Below are 13,369 nucleotides of genomic sequence, written 5' to 3' on the forward strand. Positions count from 1 at the left end.
AGAGCTTTAAGGTCAGGAGCATTAAAAATAAATGTTAAGGATAAAGTCAGTATTTTAATCATAAAAGAAGTAAATCATTCCCATTTGCTTCACAATTGCTGCATCTACTTTCTGTATTTATATATATTTTTGCAATATTTTTCTGGCAACATATTTTACTGAGTTTTATACTAATGCACAAATGAGGAAATCTGAGGAAATTAGAAGAGCTTGTGTTTCCAAAATAGCCTGTTTTTATTATTTTATCCTAATGGCTATGAGCACATCTTCAAATTTGATCTGCGACTTTAGCTTCCTTTACCTCTCTCGCACATTTTTTTGTTTCTTTTTCCAAAATTTTATCTGCAATTCTAGCTTTGTTTACCTTTCGCACATTTTTTTGTTTCTTTTTCCAAAATTTTATCTGCAATTTTAGCTTTGTTTACCGCTCTTGCACATTTTTGTTTCTTTTTCCATTTTAAGACTAAAAAGTTTCCACACAAGCTATAAGCAATATGAACTGCAGGCTTTTCACAGGAAATAGATAAGGTTTTTCTCAAGGCCATCACAAACCAATGTACAAATTGTGCATTATACAAGGTAAACCGCATAGGGGGTTACCAGTTGCATGTTTTAAAAAATCAAAAGTCCTACTGTACATCACATCACAAGGGCACCTAGTATGCCCACAAGAGCCCTGTTTTTTTCCCTGGCCCCTCCCACCTCCCCCTATATACTCAACATTTATTGAATAATCAGTCTAATTAAAAACCTTGGTGAACTTGAAAACCCATCTGGGAAGTTTTGTTTTGACACAAGGAAATATTGTCTCTCTGTGCAAATGAGCTAAGCAAATTTTCATGGATGCTGTTATGTTCAGAGCCAGCCCTACCATCAGACAAAATGGTTGTTGACCTTTTCTGTAGAAAATGCCGATCATCGGCAAAGTATTAGAGGATATAAATGTGCATCTCCATGTAGATACTCTCCATCCACATATAAGTTATCTGTCTGATCTCTGGAGGGAAAGCAACATTCATCTCTCACTCCATTTACTTTGGATGTGTGGACAAGGGAACTAACAGCCGTCCCTTTGTCCTTTGCTAATTTCTGCAAAAATTATTTATAAAGTAATTTATTTTTATAATTTGCCATGGCAAATGGTTGTTGTTTTTCTCAGTTCCTTCCTGCAAAATTCTGGGCCTAGATCCAGAAAAATGTAGTCATTCCTAACACCATTTGAAATGAATGAGATTAGCAATGAATGCCTTTGCTGTAATTCACAACTTTTAATTGGTTTCATCACTAGAGAACAGTGCAATTTCTCTGGACTGAGAGCCAAGTGATTACAGTGGCAGGGCTGAATAAATTGGGTGAAAAGTTAAAGGCACTTAACTTACACCATGGATCTACAGACCTTAGCTTTGCCTTATGCCTTTGTTGGTGTAGTGTAGAGGATATAGAGAATGGTCTTGAAGGATGGGATGGAAGGAAGAACCACTACTAAGGCAATAGTCAAATAAGCTGAACCTGAGCCCAGGTCAAGAAACTAATTTGAGAAAACATCTCAGACAAGCCCCTTCTAGTTCACTATAAGATAAAACAAGAAGGGAAAAACACATTGTATTGCAAGCCTCTGTTACTACAGTTATTAAAGTAAAAGTAAAAACAGTCCTGACCTATATGGCATTGGTATCTTAGTCTGGTCTACCTTATAGGAGGGCTGTGTGATGGAATGTAGTAGGGTTGATTCCCAGGGGTGCTTTCCAGAGGAATAAGAGACAACTCAGCCAAATATTGTGTGAGACAAAGAGAGTGCAGACAGCCCCACCCTAATAGTTCTCATAGTATAACATAGATGCATATTCAGCTTGGAAGATTCTGTCTATAAGTGTGGAAATAATAGGGAACTCAGCTTGGAAAAATTACCACATGACATTCTTGGTTTTGGGGCCTGACATGTTGACAAGAGAGTAACTTGGTAGTTTTCACTGCTGCCAGCTGTCTGTCACAGAGTACCTTACCTTGTCCCACTAATCAGATATGACAGAGAGAGAGAGATACACCCATAGTACTGTACTAAGTCATGGAGATGACCTTCAAGAAAGCAGTCAGAAGGCCTTAGAACCAAGCAAGTGAAGACGTATGAATTAAACTCAGGAGAGGAAAGCAAATAAGGGAAACGGGCTCAGACTGACTCCCCTTCACCCCTGCCCAAATTCCCTGAAGAGGGAAGGAGAAGCAGAGGCAGTTTTTCCAAGTTTCTGTTCTGAGATATTATAGTCTATGTTGTGTAGTGAGTTTGTTGCGCAGGAATGGAGACGAGGCAAGTGAGTTCAGCAATGGTCATGTTTATTTGCTTGCAGGATCTGAACTGAGAACTGGGCTGCAGCCTGCAGCAATTTATAGCCTGGCCCCTAGGCGGCAACCAATAGGTTTAAAGCAACCCATTGCCGCCTAGGGACAGCTAATAGCAGCACTGGAGACGGAGAGTCTGAGTTGCTGGAGAGCCGTTAGCTAGCTCCAGCTTACCACGTGGTGTTATCATTGAGCCCAATACATAACAGTCTATAAGTTTCCCACCTGGAGCGAAAGATGTTTTGCAGTAACAAGAATAAGAGAGAAGAGTTTCTAATATATTTCGGCATACTGCAAAATAGGGCCAGCTTTTCTATTTATTGGTAAGCTAGTCAAGATCAAACATGATTAAGATAAAAGTACTAATGTGACACCATTATTCCAAAAATTTAACTTGTAAGACAAAATACCTACCCCTTTAGCTTCTGTATGTCTATCTGTAAATATATGCCACTGAAAGCAAGTTGAAGAAATAAATCATTCCACAATAAATACGGTGCAAAGCAGCATTAAAAAAATGTTACTAAATCCTATCTCTAACTCCTTAGGAACTGAACTTATTCTATAATTATTTCTTTATAACTAATTCTGCAATTCTGCTATGTCTAGCTCAGTGGGAGCAAACCTATGGCACGTGTGCCAGAGGCGGCACTCAGAGCCCTCTCTGTGGGCACACACGCCGTCGCCCCAGCAGAGTTCACCAGAGTAGCGAGCATGTGGTGTTTGGAAGAGACGGGGCAGGAAGTCAGTGGCATTGGCCCCCTGGGGATGCCGTGGAGATGGCAAGGGACTGGTCCCCACCACCCTGGTCCCAGCCCACCCACCCCAGCCAAGCCCACCCAGTCTGCCGTGAAGACCACAGCTGTGACCACCACAGCTATGCCCACCAGCAGCCATCCCCCCCCCGCACTCTCCCTGAGAGCACCAGAATGCTGATGCGGCCCTGGCACTTTGCAATAAATAAGTGGGTTTTGGGTTGCAGTTTGGGCACTTGGTCTCTAAAAGGTTCACCATCACTGGTCTAGCTTTTGCCATGCCATCCTAGATACACATAATGTTATTGGTTTGAGACTTTCTTAATTGAAAAGGCTTAATTCCTGGCAAACATTTTTTAAAACCCTCCATGTTGCAATTGCTATATACTAATATACGTATAAAATGTATAAAATATATGTACATATTTTTGTACGAGAGGCATTTCTGTGTGAGACTTGCACACTTCTGGAAGAGACCTTAGGGTCTTTTAAGTTCACTGTTTTGCTGTAATCACAGTCCTTTCTAGCAGGATGTGTCCAGAAGATAACAGTGGAGCACTATTTGACATCAAGATGCTGATCTTGAGTGACTCATCTCTAACTCATCTCCTATGTCATTTAAGATTTACTTGAAACTATTAGGGAAGATCATTTGGAGCTTTTCTATGAGGATGTCATAAAGGTAAAGGTAAAGGTTCTCCTGCACATGTGTGCTAGTCGTTTCCAACTCTAGGGGCCGGTGCTCATCTCCGTTTCAAAGCCAAAGAGGCAGCGCTTGTCCGAGGACGTCTCTGTGGTCATGTGGCCGGCATGACTAGACGCCAAAGGCGCACGGAACGCTGTTACCTTCCCACCGTAGTGGTCCCTATTTTTCTACTTGCATTTTTACGTGCTTTCGAACTGCTAGGTTGGCAGAAGCTGGGATGAGTAACAGGCACTCTGTTATGCGGCACTCGGGATTCGACCCCCCAAACTGCCAACCATCTGATCAACAAGCTCAGCATCCTAAACCACTGAGCCACCGCGTCCCTTATGAGGATGTCATAGTATGCCTTAATAACCTATTTCTACTTTTCCCTACCTTCTAATTCCAAGGAAACAATCCACATCCCAAATCCCACTAAGGATAGAGAACAGGCAGAGATTAATTCCAAATAAGACCATGGGGAAAGAAAAATCTGAACTTGGTCACTGAAGCTTAGATGGGGGGTCCATTCTGCCAAAAAGAGCAGATTTGCACCTTGGCTATGTTTTTTTTTTAATTTCCAGCTTTCATTTGGATATGTAGATGGAAAATCAAATAAAAAGCATGTTTGTGTTGGCATATTTATGGCTTGTTTTCCAACCCTGACTTTTCCTGAGCTCCTCAGTCTTAGTGATGATTATCCAGACCTTGGTTACCATCCAATTTGACTATTTCAATCTATTTGCATGGGAGTGCATTGGGAAAGTGTCCAGAAACTGCAATCAGAAACTGAAAATGTTATAGTTAAGATGCTGACAGGTGCAAGGTACAGAAAGATCCTGTAATGAAAGATCTGCATTGGCTAGAAGCTGTTTATTGGACATAATTTGGTGTTGTTCTTTATGTCCCCAAATGTAGTGTTTGATTATTTGATGGACTGCCTATGCCACAATGAACCTGGCTATTATTTACCTTAGCAAAAGAGGACTGTCTGAAAAGGCTCCCGCTATCAGAAACCTGAGTATTTTAGCAGGAATTATGAAGATGGCAAAATAAGTTGCCTTATTAAACTTTTTGTCTTTAATTATTAATTATTTGAAGGATTTCTTTTTCCTCTGGGATTTGACTTTACTTGTTAATGAATCGTTAAGTTGAAAAATTGTACAATGATTGTTAAAAATAAAAAGCACACTTCTTTTTATTAAGCCATGTATACTGTTGATATAAACAAAATTTGAAATGCTGAAACTCAGCAGATTCTATAGATCAAGGGTGTCAAACTTGCAATGTCACGTGACATGTCGTGACGTACCACAACTTTTTTTCCATTGCCGGCAATGGGGTGGGTGCAGTTTTGGCATGCCGCATCTGGCCCACGGGCCGGCAGTTTGACATCTCTGCTATAGATGGACCATTTTTTTATTGGGAGGAATTCTGGCTTCATCCTATTTCCAATGTCCTGGGGTCAACTTCAACATTATGCCCAGGATGCTATTAGTTAACAGATCTATTAAATGGAACAAAGGGATAGTGTCTGGACAATTTTGTACCGACCTCTTTTGGAATAATTCCTACCCCCCCCCCCCAGATATTTTTGCACATCATTGGACAACTGCAACAGTATGAACTAAAAATGTGGTAAGGAGTAGAGCAAGCTTAAATAATCTTTCTTCTTTCCTATGGATTACCTGGAGTGAGCACTATATTGGTAGCATGAAGATCATCACCAATCAACTTCAAACTGCTTTTGAGAGACTGAGGAATTTGAATCATGGAAGTAGAAAGAAAAAGAGAAAGGAAGGAAAGAAAAAAATAATATATTGAAATATTCATTGTCACAAAATATGAAAAAGATGACTAAATGATCAGCCAGTCAGGTTTTTATACTTCTGAAATGTACTCAGATGCAGGTGTTTATAGCAAAGCATTTGTTATAAGCACAAATAATGCAGCTCACTCTCCAACTTTTCTTCAAATGAAATTGATTTCAGATGTCATCTCATTCTTTGCTGAAATTAATCTAATGGCTCAGTCGTGGATAGCAAAGCAAAGTAACTGCCTATTTAGCTTTCAAATCTTTAAGCCTATATCCCTGTATTCCAGACCACTTAAACTTACAAGACCAGCTTAATCAGCCAGATTAATCAGGAGGGGCTTATTTTAATGAATCAATTGCCATTGTTGCCTGGGCCACTTAATTAAATCACTCATGTGTGACTCTTAACTATTTCATATAAGCAGGCATATACATGGAATGAAGGCTACTGCTAAGCTTGTAAGCCGCCCTGAGTCTTCGGAGAAGGGCGGGATATAAATGCAATAAAAATAAAATAAATAAAATAAATTTCAGAGAGTGAAATGTTAAATTATAACCTTCAAGCATTTTACTTTTTTGCAGCTTCTATGTGAGGAAAAAATTCACACAATTGTTGTCTTCCAGGCAGTTATTCTATTCTTCACAGCTGTGCATTGATTTGCCCAGGACCACTTGGACATCTGACCTATAATATCACTCCAGTTCACTCTGAAAGTTTGCATATGGAAGAGAAATGTGAGCCAAAAATTTCCATAAACTAAAGAAAACTTTTGACTCTCTCTTGGGCAAGAGGACTGGACTTCTCCTGCTTAGTATAGTCATAGTGTCCTGGACACAATACTTTAGAAGTAACAGCTCTGGCCATGGAAACTGGATTAAGGAAAATACAACACAGAGGCATGGTACACTGATCCTCAGTTGTCATCATTGGAGTCAATAGTGGCTAAAGATATTGTGCAGTTTCCTTAATGACTTGCTGGATTGCAGCCAAAATAGGAGGCTAAAACCCATTGATTTCAGTAGAATACATTTCCCTATAATCTGGTAGACGTTTTATAAAAAGAAAATTTTGGCTGACCCTTTCATCGCCTCTCTTTGAAACAGAAGAGGCAGAAGAGCAAAATGCATTAAAGAGGATGGGAAAATTTTCTTGTTAATCTCCATGGGATTTAGATAGAATAACTGTAAGGAAACTAGATACTAAACGATCTGCAGATGAAAACTTGACATGTGATACAAGAAAGCAAATGTTCACTCCTAGCTTGTGAACACAGTTGTCTCAGTTTTTTTTCCCCAGTCCACAATAGTATGAAATATTTTTAAAAGTTTTAATATGAATTATATGCGTTGTGACCAGAATACTGTAAATATTGTGACCAGAATACTGTAAATAGACAAATTAATAGCTATTATCTTAATATCCAAGTGAAATGGAAAGGCATTGTAAATACTGTTCAGCTAGCAAAAATTCATCCAGCCGCTAGATGGTAGAATTACATATTTCTTGGATGCCACCTAAATTTATCCAGAGTTTTGCAGTCTAGATACAGTAGTCCTACTAAATACAAGTTATTTGACTAAAGGTGAAGCTTTCATTATAATTTCCTTTTCAGGTTTGTAAACAAGTTGTGTGAAGTAACTAAGAATAGCAAATACGATTTTTTAAAAGTTTTATAATGTGGTTAAAAGAATCAAATCAAATGTGAAAATATCAAATCAAATGAAAACAGCAGTGACCAAGCTAGGTGCAGAAATGCTAGAGAATTCCTGGAAGCCTGGCATCCAGACAAATCAGCCATCAACAGCACATAGAGATAAACAATATCTACATACCATTCAAAAGAGACAATCAAAAAGCTAAAAAGGCAACAAAAATACTAAATCACTTCCTCACCAGCAAACAATACCAGATAAGCAGAAATTAACACCAGGATGAAAAATCAAGCAGTAAACAATACCCCAATCAAGAAACTACCAATAATATTTCCACCCACATTGACAAGGCAAGCCACTTATATATAAATAGAAAGCCAACGCTGCTCCCTTCTAGCACTGATGATGTTATCTACAGGGAGTGCAGAATTATTAGGCAAGTTGTATTTTTGAGGATTAATTTTATTATTGAACAACAACCATGTTCTCAATGAACCCAAAAAACTCATTAATATCAAAGCTGAATATTTTTGGAAGTAGTTTTTAGTTTGTTTTTAGTTATAGCTATTTTAGGGGGATATCTGTGTGTGCAGGTGACTATTACTGTGCATAATTATTAGGCAACTTAACAAAAAACAAATATATACCCATTTCAATTATTTATTTTTACCAGTGAAACCAATATAACATCTCAACATTCACAAATATACATTTCTGACATTCAAAAACATAACAAAAACAAATCAGTGACCAATATAGCCACCTTTCTTTGCAAGGACACTCAAAAGCCTGCCATCCATGGATTCTGTCAGTGTTTTGATCTGTTCACCATCAACATTGCGTGCAGCAGCAACCACAACCTCCCAGACACTGTTCAGAGAGGTGTACTGTTTTCCCTCCTTGTAAATCTCACATTTGGTGATGGACCACAGGTTCTCAATGGGGTTCAGATCAGGTGAACAAGGAGGCCATGTCATTAGATTTCCTTCTTTTATACCCTTTCTTGCCAGCCACGCTGTGGAGTACTTGGACGCGTGTGATGGAGCATTGTCCTGCATGAAAATCATGTTTTTCCTGAAGGATGCAGACTTCTTCCTGTACCACTGCTTGAAGAAGGTGTCTTCCAGAAACTGGCAGTAGGACTGGGAGTTGAGCTTGACTCCATCCTCAACCCGAAAAGGCCCCACAAGCTCATCTTTGATGATACCAGCCCAAACCAGTACTCCACCTCCACCTTGCTGGCGTCTGAGTCGGACTGGAGCTCTCTGCCCTTTACCAATCCAGCCACGGGCCCATCCATCTGGCCCATCAAGACTCACTCTCATTTCATCAGTCCATAAAACCTTAGAAAAATCAGTCTTGAGATATTTCTTGGCCCAGTCTTGACGTTTCAGCTTGTGTGTCTTGTTCAGTGGTGGTCGTCTTTCAGCCTTTCTTACCTTGGCCATGTCTCTGAGTATTGCACACCTTGTGCTTTTGGGCACTCCAGTGATGTTGCAGCTCTGAAATATGGCCAAACTGGTGGCAAGTGGCATCTTGGCAGCTGCACGCTTGACTTTTCTCAGTTCATGGGCAGTTATTTTGCGCCTTGGTTTCTCCACACGCTTCTTGCGACCCTGTTGACTATTTTGAATGAAACGCTTGATTGTTCGATGATCACGCTTCAGAAGCTTTGCAATTTTAAGAGTGCTGCATCCCTCTGCAAGATATCTCACTATTTTTGACTTTTCTGAGCCTGTCAAGTCCTTCTTTTGACCCATTTTGCCAAAGGAAAGGAAGTTGCCTAATAATTATGCACACCTGATACAGGGTGTTGATGTCATTAGACCACACCCCTTCTCATTACAGAGATGCACATCACCTAATATGCTTAATTGGTAGTAGGCTTTCGAGCCTATACAGCTTGGAGTAAGACAACATGCATAAAGAGGATGATGTGGTCAAAATACTCATTTGCCTAATAATTCTGCACTCCCTGTAGTTGGGTAATGAGATGTTTGCAAGAAAACAACCAAGCTCTGAGAGCACCAAGGACACCACCCCGCAATCAGCAATGTATCATCAGTAGTTCATCATCTAGTCTGATTGAAATACTTGGATATTAGTCTGCCATCTCAGGGTCTTAAAGGAAAGGATCAAATTACAATCCTATATGGTAGAGAGTTCCATAGTTTCAATGCTCAATTATACTGTGCACTCAGAAAGTATTCAGACCCCCTTCACATTTGTCAATTTCTTTTATGCTGCAGTCTGATTCTACAGTTGTTGAAATTCATTTTTTTCTCATTAATCTATTCTCAGTATCCCATAAAACAAAGTGAAAACAGAAGTTTAGAAATGTCTGTAATTTTTTTTTTAAAAAACCCCTGAAATATCACATTGGCATAAGTATTCAGACCCTTTACAACAACTCATGAAATTTAGCTTAGGTGCCTCCCAATTCTCTTGATTGTTGCTGACATGTTTCTACACCTAATTGGAGTCCACCTGTGGTAAATTAAATTGATTGGAGAGGATTTGGAAAGGCACACACCTCTCTATAGAAGGCCTCACAGCTGACAATGCGTAGTGTAGCAGAGCAAAAGCCATGAGGTCAAAAGAACTGCCTGCAGAGCTCAGAGACAGGTTTATTGCGAGGCACAGATCTGGGGAAGGCTGCAATAAAACTTCTGATGCATTGAAGGTTCCTAAGAGCACATTTAATTTTCAAATGAAAGTGGTTTGGCACAACCAGGACTCCTTCAAGAGCTGGTCACCCAGTCAAACTAAGCAATGAGCAGAGAAGGGCCTTAGTAAGAGAGGTGACCAAGAACCCAATGGTCACTCTGACTGAGCTCCAGAGATCCAGTGTGAAGATGGGACAGAGTTCCAAAAGGACAACCATCACTGCACCCCTCCACTGATCTGGGCTTTATGGCAGAGTGGCTAAATGGAAACCTCTCTTCAGTGCAAAACACATGAAAGCCTGCTTGGAGTTTGCAAAAAAGCACCTAAAGGACTCTCAGACTGTTAGGAACAAGATTCTCTGGTCTGATGAAACCAATTTAGCCTCAATTCTAAATGTTATGTCTGGAGGAAACCAGGCACTGTTCATCACCAATATCATCCCAAAAGTGAAGCATGGAGGTGGCAGCATCATGCTGTGGGGGTGTTTTTTAGCAGCAGGGACTGGGAGACTGGTCAGGGTTAAGGAAAGCTGAATGGAGCAAGATACAGGGATATCCTCAGTGAAAACCTGTTCCACAGTGTTCAACATCTCAGACTGGGTTGAAAGTTCACTTTCCAACATGACAACAGTTCTAAGCACACTGTCAAGACAACCCAGGAGTGGCTTAGAACAACTCTGTGAATGTCCTAGAGTGGCCCAGCCAGGGCCCTGACACGAACCCTATTGAACATCTCTGCAGAGATCTGAAAATGGCTGTCCACTGACAATCGCCATCCAACTTGACTGAGCTTGAGAGGATTTGCAAGGAAGAATGGCAGAAAATCCCTCAATCTACATGTGCAAAGTTCGTTGCGTCATACTCAAAAAGACTCGAGCTGTAATTAGCTGCCAAAGATGCTTCAACCAAGTACTGAATACTGAGTGAAAGGTCTGAATACATATGCCAGTGTGATATTTCAGTTTTTTCTTTTTAATAAATTTACAGACATTTCTAAAATTCTGTTTTCACTTTATCATTATGGGGTACTGAGTGTAGATTAACGAGGGGGAAAAATGAATTTCAACAACTGTAGAATCAGACTGGAACATAACAAAATTGACAAAAGTGAAGGGCGGGGGAGGGGGGGTTGAATACTTTCTGAATGCACTGTGTGTGATTGTCTCCAGCATTCTTAACTGTTACTCTAGATTTTTATGGAACGAGAGCAAGGAGGACACCAAGGGACAGCAAAATTCTATGAGATTAGATGAGTATCCAATACCATAAATTATAATAACCAGTCAGTAAATACTGTACCCAGAGCTGAAACTACTTGCCATCTTCTTAATCCATGAACCAGACTCATATTCTGACAGTCCAATTTGCTGAGTTTGTCCTTTCTTTTAGTAGCAAAGATTTCAATGAAATTCTATAGTATATGAAAACTATTCTTCCTATTTTATTCTTTCAGTCTGAACGATGAAGCTCATTCATCACACAATTACAGCTGGGAGGGGTTATTTGATATTTTGATAGTATGATATCAAACTGACATGTATCCCAAAGGAATAGATATAACTTGGCTGCTTTTCCACCCGTCTTTTCCTCTCTTTTTTTTTCTCATTCCACATTTTGATTTGTTTAAACACTAAACTGCAAATCCTGCCTACTATCCTGCACTTGCTGAAGATGTGCTCTGCATGTCAGCAATTGTTATTGACATTTCAATTTTGCTTTCTTTCTCCCCTCCTTTCCTTTGACAGTATTATAGAGGAAATTTACATTTGAATAAAAAGCAAATAGCGCATGTCAGAGAAAGCATCAGGGAATGTCAAATTGTTTTTTTTCCAATTATGGCTCTATTTCACATAGTGTAATGCAATTAAAGGATAATTACTTGGAGTGCAAAGCCAAGGTTATGATCAGAATTGGTTGCCCTTTCACTTTAAATCCTGTCTTTCTGTATAAGATATGCCTTGGGACAAGTTAAAGGGCTGCCAAGTTCAATACCTGTACTTGGAAGCTTTCCAATATCCCGTGCTGGCTAAGGCGCCCTTTTGGGGTGTCCTAAGCTGGATTTGGCATTAACTGTAGGCAACCTCACTTCTCTTGGCTTTTTCACTCTGATTAATAATGTGATAAATTAGCTGGAGGACATGAAATTAATTAACAGTATATTAGTCACATTTTATTGCCAGTCACATAACAAGTGTTGAAATAGGAGCCCACAGTAAGTCACTGACAGGTTATCTTCTGAATAATAAGCTCAGCTTGATTTTTCATTTGATGAAATCAAGCACCAACAAGATGATATCAATAGACCAAGGAGCTGAGGCCCAATTACATGATACACATATGCCCAGAAGGATGCTCACACACACATGCACATGGACACATATGCACATGTGCACACACTTCTGAAGTTATCACTAAGATCCAGTCTATTCTCTGTATTTCCATCCATATTAGACTGCACATTACAGAGATTCACAAAAGTAGTGTACCACAAGCTTCTGTCCTAGGCCCAGTACTCTTCAATATCTTCATCAATGACTTAGATGAGGGAATTGAAGGCAAACTCATCAAAATTGCAGATGACACCAAGCTGGCAGGAGTAGCCAACACCCCAGAAGACAAACTCTGGATCCAAAAAGATCTTGACAAACTTGAACAATGAGCCCTGTCCAACAAAATGAGTTTCAATGTGGAAAAAAACCAAAGTTTTACATTTAGGTAAGAAAAATCAAAGGTACAAGTACAGATTGGGTGAGACCTGACTTAAAAACAGTAACTGTGAGAGGGACCTTGGAGTCCTAGTGGATGATCACTTGACTAGGAGCCAGCAGTGTACAGCAGCAGCCAAAAAAGCTAATACAATCCTGGGTTGTATAAACAGAGGCATAGAATCAAGAGCACACGAAGTATTAATACTGCTTTATAAAACCCTAGTGAAATCACACCTGGAATACTGCAGACAATTTTGGTCACCATATCACAAAAAAGATGTTGAGAGTTTGGAAAAAATTCAGAGAAGACCAACTAAGATGATCCAAGGCCTGGAGATAAAATATACAAAAAACGCTGCAGGACTTGGGTCTGGGTAGTCTAAAGAAAAGAAGAAATAGGGGAGATATTATTGCAGTATTCCAATACTTGAGGGGCTGCCACAAAGAAGAGGGGGTTACGTTATTCACCAAAGCAGGCAGGACAAGAAACAATGGTTGGAAACTGAACAAAGAGAGAAGCAGCTTAGAATTAAGGAGAAACTTCCTGACAGTGAGAACAATTAACCATTGGAACAGCTTGCCTCCAGAAATTGTGGGTGCTCCATCACTGGATATTTTTAAGAAAAGGCTAGACCACGGGTCGGCAACCTGCGGATCCGGAGCCGCATGCGGCTCTTTCAGCCATCTCCTGCGGCTCCCGATCCTCTGCCATGTGCAGTGCAAAAAAAAAAAAAAAGTGGGACTAAAAA

This window comes from Vipera ursinii (assembly GCF_947247035.1).
Source record: "Vipera ursinii genome assembly, chromosome: 1".
Lineage (NCBI taxonomy): Eukaryota > Metazoa > Chordata > Lepidosauria > Squamata > Viperidae > Vipera > Vipera ursinii.